This window comes from Lynx rufus, unplaced genomic scaffold (assembly GCF_022079265.1).
Source record: "Lynx rufus isolate CCGP_SWC_20201006 ecotype Redwood Valley unplaced genomic scaffold, mLynRuf1.p SCAF_12, whole genome shotgun sequence".
Taxonomy (NCBI): domain Eukaryota; kingdom Metazoa; phylum Chordata; class Mammalia; order Carnivora; family Felidae; genus Lynx; species Lynx rufus.
Window position 1 is genome coordinate 26,714,222 of NW_025814826.1, and position 7,284 is coordinate 26,721,505.

At 38.4% G+C, this 7,284-nt stretch overlaps 1 non-coding gene across 1 annotated transcript; it reads left to right on the top strand.

The window, feature by feature from the left end:
* Positions 1–229: 229 nt before the first annotated feature.
* Positions 230–369, top strand: LOC124507952 (U4 spliceosomal RNA). The gene has a single exon (XR_006961173.1). It is a non-coding gene; the product is annotated as a U4 spliceosomal RNA (small nuclear RNA).
* Positions 370–7,284: the final 6,915 nt, after the last annotated feature.

The following is a 7,284-nucleotide window of genomic DNA, read 5'->3' on the forward strand; positions in this document are numbered from 1 at the left end:
CCACAAATGTTGGTAATCTGTTTTCACTTTTAAATAGTTCAAAATATTTTTAATTTCTCTTGAGATTTCTTCTTTAGAAGTATCAAATTCTGAAGATACAAAAAAAAATAAGCAAATATGTGTGGGAAGAACTGAAATCATATATATGATTCATATATATGAATCATATTGTTTTGTATTTGGGGGTTTTTCAGATTTGTTTCCTACACCTACCTAAGATTTTTGTCCAAGCTTTGCGGAGTGGCAGTATTGTAGCCAATGAGGTTTACAGAGGCGTGATTATTGCTAATTGAAACCTTTTCCCAATACCCCACCATGATGACTTGAAATATAGTACACATTGGCAATTTTTGGTAGTCTCTAGGGAGACTGGGAAAAAAGGAAGATTTTTGTCCAAAATGTTGATATAAATGATCTATATCAAAAGGTTTATGCCTTTATTACTATCCTGAGAAACACGGGTTGCATTTGTTTTTGTGTGTGGTGTGTGCTTTAAAAAAAAAAAAAAAGGGTGAGAGCGAAGATTCTGGAGTAGATATTCCTAATCTAAATGCCCATTCTACTGCTTAATAAATATCTCTTACTGAAAAATGTCTAAGAGTAGGGTAATATTGGTAATATTTTTTTCATTGTGAAATAGGGATTGTTTTCATGTCTATAAGTCACATTTTTGTGCTTCTTTACTCTTTTGTTGCTTTTGTTACTAGGCATTGTGTATACAACAGTGGAGATTAAGATATAATTTTCTTTTATTTAGTTTTATGTATTTCTCAGAAAATTCAAGCATTTTTCTCTGCCTGACATTTAGGGTGAAGGGCTAATTATTTAGATACGTCCTAAAATTGAGTTGAATGGGGGTTGGGTTATACCTTTAAATTCAATTGACTTTGCCCATGATAAGAGTAATATCCAACCTTTCATGTTGCTACCATTTTGATCATATTATTGTTGTTATTATTATTATCATTATTTTAAAGCTTATTTATTTATTTTGAGAGAGCGAGACAGAGAGCGAGAGCGAGCGCGAGAGCGAGAGCGAGCGCGAGCGAGAGAGAGAGAGAGAGAGAGAGAGAGAGAGAAAACAAGTGGGGGAGGAGCAGAGAGAGAGGGAGGGAGGAAATCCCAAGCAGGCTCCACACTCAGCAGGGGCCCTATGTGGGGCTCCATCTCACAATTGCAAGATCATAACCCGAGCCAAAATCAAGTCGGTCGCTTAACCAAGTAAGCCACCCAGGGACCCCAATCATATTATTATTTGAGGCTGGATTGCAGTTTCAGATATTTTTGAACCAAGTGGCTTTGGAAAAAAGCAGAATAAAATAAGCCTTGGCTTGGGTACACATGTAACAATCCATGACTGAATGTGGTTCTGTTATTTCATTCTGGTTTTTTCCAAAGCCACTTTTTTTCTTTTTTTTCTTTTTCCTTCCTTCCTTCCTTCCTTCCTTCCTTCCTTCCTTTCTCTTTTCCGTTTGTTTTTTGTGAGGGGTGAAATTTACATTTACATTGGAGGAGGCAGGGGACAATTGTTAGTGCCATTTGTTTTGTATTTGGGGGTTTTTCAGATTCTGTTTTGTCTTTCCAGCCCATCCTTTTTTCTAAGACCTAGATGATTCCTTCTCATCCTGCTCTTTTTTAATGACAGGGCCTTCCTCTGTCCATTCCTATCTAGACTAGATGCCCACTTCCAGTAATGGAAGCTGACACCATGGCTCTCTGCTTTCATATGGAGAGCTTATTTTGTCTGGAATTCAATTCATTGAATTCACTTTCCTTATATTCAATGTTCTTTACTAGTTGCATGGGACGTTGTTGTTGTTGTTGTTGTTGTTGTTGTTAATTTTGTCTGTGTTTTGTTGTTGCTATAGAAGCAAGAGTTTCTCACAGGTCTACATGCTAAGAGGAATGCCATTTATCTGCATTCCATATTAGACACAACATCATGTAGATCCAAGTTTAAATGAGGTAAAATAAAAATTTAGAGAATTCTATTTATTAAAAATTTAAAAAGAATACATATGCTTAAATCAATGCATAATTCCAAGTTGTCTGCTTATCTTTCTATGGCTGCACAAATATTTTCAGTGTCTCAATGTCTCGATGTAGCTTTAGGATAAGTATTGATAATTATTAGGTCAAGTTCTCCTTCCTTTTTCTTCCTCAAGACTGTCACAGTTTCTCTTGGCTTCTTGACACTTCATCAAAGCACCCATTCCTTCAATTGTATTTTAAGAGGAATTGAAATAACCACATTAATATGTGCCATAGTACAGTGACCAATAACCTTCTAAAAGCCTTAATGTCTTTTCAAAGACTTATTATCCCACATTAGACTCATATTAATGAATTTTCAGGTAATTTGATAAAATGAACTAACTTCTCAGCCAAAGGTTATGTATATAGTTGAAATGTGTATGTGTATTTTAAATAGTCTTTCTGCCTCCATTTCTTTGCTTGTGTACTTACATAAGTACAGAATTCTTTTTCATTAAAAAGAGTTCTGTTTCATTTTACCATTAAAATCTTCTGTTCAAAATTCTTAACAGGATTTAGTACTGCATGATTCCTTCTTTTATGGTTCTGTCCCACACATATCCCTTATTCATATGAACTTTTATTGAATTTTAATTATAGAATTTTGTTATGTATTATTCTCGTATTCTATAATCCTTCCACACATCTTGAATTCGGTATTATGAAACTTCTGGTTGCAAGTGACAGAAACCCAACTCAAAAAGCTTAAATATAAAAGTAAATGTATTGGCTCTACATAACTAAACCATAGAAAGACAGAAGTAGAGCGTATTTCAGTAACACAGGCTGGAGCTTGGAATTCAAATAGCATTAGCACTCTCTCTTATTTTTCCTCCAGCTTTCTCCACCTGCAACCACCATCACTGGTCTAGACTCTATATATTTTTGACTCAGGTATTTCAGAGTAGTAGGTAACTTGTCTGGGTTTATATCTTAACCAGTTTATGATTCTAAAGGAAAGAGCTATTTTCCATCTACTGTAGAAATTTAAGGAAAGACTCGGATTGTCCCAGTTTGGATCACTTCCCCACCTCTCACACACTATGACCAAGTGGATACAAAACTCTCATTAGCCCAGCCTGAGTTATGTTCCTCTCTTTGGCTGGAGAATGGGATAGGCTAGGGTAGAGTACTCTGACTGGCAACCCATCGTCACCTATCAGAACACGTAGGGTTCTGTGAAGTAGGCCCCAATGTCTGTATGTGTGTGTGGGAGTTAGGTGTGGGGATGTTCTGATATTACCCAGAAAAGAGGAGGATTTCTTGGCAGATGGAAATAACAACAAACTCTTGGAAAGCAGGAACTATAGCTTATCCTTTAGTGGCTTATTTTTCCTATTTCTCTTCTGAAGAGAGAGATCATAGGAAATATGTATGGCCTAAGTTTATTGATTAATGCTATAGTTTTAAAAGATACTTATAAGAAATTTTGTTTTGTTTTGCAATTGTATTTGGACTGAATTGAAATGATCTTGTTTTTTATACCTTTTTTTTAACATTGGTGAGGTATAATATTTATTTTTGAGAGAGAAACAAAGCATGAGTGGGGGAGGGGCAGAGACAGAGACAGAGACAGAGACAGAATCTGAAGCAGGCTCCAGGTGCCAAGCTGTCAGCACAGAGCCCAGTGCGGGGTTTGAACCACGAGCCACAAGATCATGACCTGAGCCAAAAACAGACACTTTGCCGACTGAACCACCCAGGTGCCCCAAGAAAGAAAACCAGAGAATGATAGAATGTTTACAGGATGATGTAAAAATGCTGAATTCAAACAGTTTAAGATTCATATCAATCAGTGGTAGAGCATAGGAATATATGTTTATGTTAGTTGTAGAGCTGGAATAATTTTCGCTCTCTCCCCAAGTCTTAGGCGTAATTCTAGGCATAATTTATAACCCTTCCTTCATAATCTTAGTGATCTGTGGAATTCTAGCCTTTACTAGCCTCTCCTTTGACTGATCCTACTATGCTTATTTGTTTTTGTACTGCTCCAAAGTAGAAATTTGATCATTAATTTGAAATCACAGAATAATGGGATGTTTATCTCCCTTAGTCACTTCTCACAAATATGTCTTAGCTGTTGGGGTGGCTCAGTCAGTTGAACGACTGACTTCGGCTCAGGTCATGATCTCAAGGTTTGTGAGTTCGAGCCCCATGTCGGGCTGTATGCTGACAGCTCTGAGCCTGGAGCCTGCTTCGGATTCTGTGTCTCCCTCTCTCTCTGCCCCTCCTCCACTCATGCTCTGTCTCTCTCTGTCTCAGAAATAAATAAACATTTAAAAAAATTTTTACAAATATGTCTTAGCTGTCTCAATTAGGTTGTATATTTTTCTAACAAAACAGCATGCCTTCTGCTTCTCTTTAAGTCTGTACAGTACTGATCATAGTTCTGAACATACAGTCTTTCAGCTAATATTTGTGAACAGTAAGGAGTCAGAATAAATGTCAAGAACTTTCAATAGGATGTGTCTTGTTACTACTTTGAAAGTAGTTTGGGAAAAAAGCATAATGCCTGCAAAACATGCATTCTTATGTTTACTGTTACAGATGCCAGATCTTTACCATCCTCCTAGAGATCTGGAAAAGAAGAGGATTAATGTCATAACCCTGGCTCCTTAATAGACAGGTGAATTTATGCCACTAGAAGTGTATAATCAGGAGAGGAAAGGATGGGAAACTCTGCTGGCTTCTGTAAATATATCTTCAATATAGGGGGACCAGATATTTCTCTTCTTACACCATTCAGGCTGGAACAACAATTTAGATCCTTCTGGAGTTCATCTTCAATTCTTTGGAGAAAATGACAGCATATAAATAATTGAAAATAAAAGAATTCTTTCAAAAAATGACCAAAGTCTACCTTGCCCGTATTACCTGAAATAGAACAAAGAATATATCTATTTCCATGAGAAAGCATCTGTGTTAGGGTCCTTTTCTCAATTAAACTTATTACCAGAGCCCATGAAAGTTATAAGGCAGGAGAGCCATTATTAGAGAGCCAATATTAGAGCAGCAGTACGTAGTGGAGACTAGAACCCAGGTACTAGCCCTATGTAATGTGGTTTTAACTGGTCTGCCCTTACTAAGAGGAAGATGGAGACATAGGTTTTCTGTATTCATGACAGCTATACCCTACATCTGTGGCCTTGCTAATACACTGGATACACTTCCAACATGGCATAACTAAATCAAGCAAATCCATTTCTCACTAACTACCATGCATCGCTCTCTTCTACACCTCATGATTTCAAATTTGGGTCACATGGAGCACCTGGCTGGCTCAGTTGGAAGAACATGCAACTCTTGATTTTAGGGTCATAAGTTTGAGCCCCATGTTGAGTGTAGAAATTATCAAAAACAAAGAAACCTTAAAAACAAACAAACAGGGGCTCCTGGGTGGCTCAGTTGGTTAAGCACCTGACTTCGGCTCAGGTCATGATCTCATGGTTCCCGAGGTCAAGCCCCATGTCAGCCTCTGTGTTAACAGCTCACAGCCCAGAGCCTAATTCAGATTCTGTCTCTCTCTTTCTCCCCTTCCCCTGCTTATATTCTCTCCCTCTCCTTTTCTCTGTCTCTCTCTCTCTCTCTCTCTTTTATCTCTCTCTCTCTCTCTCAGAAATAAGTAAACATTTACAAATTAAAAAATTGAGGCACCTGGGTGGCTCAGTCAGTTGAGCTTCCAACTTCAGCTCAGGTCATGATCTCACAGTTCATGGGTTTAAGCCCTGCGTCGGGCTCTGTGCTGACAGCTCAGAGCCTGGAGCCTGCTTCAGATTCTGTGTCTCCCTCTCTCTCTGCCCCTCCCCTGCTCGTGCTTTGTATGTCTGTCTCTCTCTCTCAAAATAAATAAACATTAAAAAAATTATTTAATTAAAAAATAAAAACAAACAAATTCAGGTCTCATAATTCTTCAGTCTGTAAATCACTTCTGTAAAAACTCAAATCAGTTAAGAAAAAGATAACATTTTTGTTTCCAAATATAGAGGAACAAGATCACAAAACAATATGACAGTGATAAAAGAACACAGTTGGCCTTATTCTTGAATTCCAGCACAGAAAACATTTAATTTCCTAAAACATAAAGATGCACAGATAGTTAGCAGCTGTTTTTATTGTAATGCAGACTAGTAAAGTTTAGCCCGATTTCTGACTTAGAAGTATGGTTCTTCTTGAGGCCCAAGCATGGCCCCTGGTAGTGGCTTATTTCTCTTTGCACCATTTAGACCACAAGTTTTTTGGGTGGGGTGTATTGACTGGCCATATCTGATTCCCTTCAGGAAGATTTGAAACCCAGAATTTCCCTTGGTCAGTAGAGAGTAGAGGCAGAAGAAAAGGTCGTGTATCTATGCATATACGAGTCTGAGGCAGCCTTAGAGTGGCATGGCCCAGAGTGAGATCCAAATGGACCTTGTGCCCCTGAGAGAAGTGTGGAAGTAGCCAAGAGAAGTGATTCTAGAGAAAGCCTGCAGTCAGGACCCAGGAACAGTGACACAACAGCTGGTAGGTCAAGGACCAAGAATTTTCGGGGACCACAGGCAGCTTAGGAGAAGCCAGCAGGGACAGATGGATACTAGGTACTCTTTACTGTTCAGCGTTTGGTGTTAAGAAAGCTACTGAGAATTTTGATGAGGTGAAGGTGAAGGATTGAGGAAGGATCCTGAATTAACTAAGATCACCTGGAGTTGACTAAGGCTAATTTTCTCTCACAGAGACTGGAAACTTAAAAACACATTGTTTGCTATCAAAATATAAATTTCCATTTCCAGTACAACTGGTTTTGTGGACTGAGAGTCACATCTAATACATTTGCAAAGCAAATTTGTTCCAAGAAAACAGATAATCAGTGGCAGTTACTTTAGGTTTTAAACTTTGTCTTTTGTGAGTTTCCATTATTGTGGGAAATGATTTAGGAACACAGCTGAAGAAAAGCAGACAGCAGCAGTTCCAGAGCAAGGCCCTAAGCTCTTCAAATGTGAAAGCAGACATGCCCAGGCCTGTAAGGACTGTAGGCAAGAGGAGCGTTGAGAGGCCTGCGTCGGGGGTGGAAATGCTTTGTGGGAGGAAATGGATATTAATGAAGTGGCGTTTTGTGACAAAATTTCTCAGTTTTGAAGAAGACAAAGAACAAAGTCTCCTCAGAAATTCAACCTAAATAGAGTCACAGGAATCTGGTTAAAGGAAAGTTGAGGGACAGAGGCCCAGGGAGATTTGAGTATAACTTCTGCATGACACACAGATGGACACAAGTGG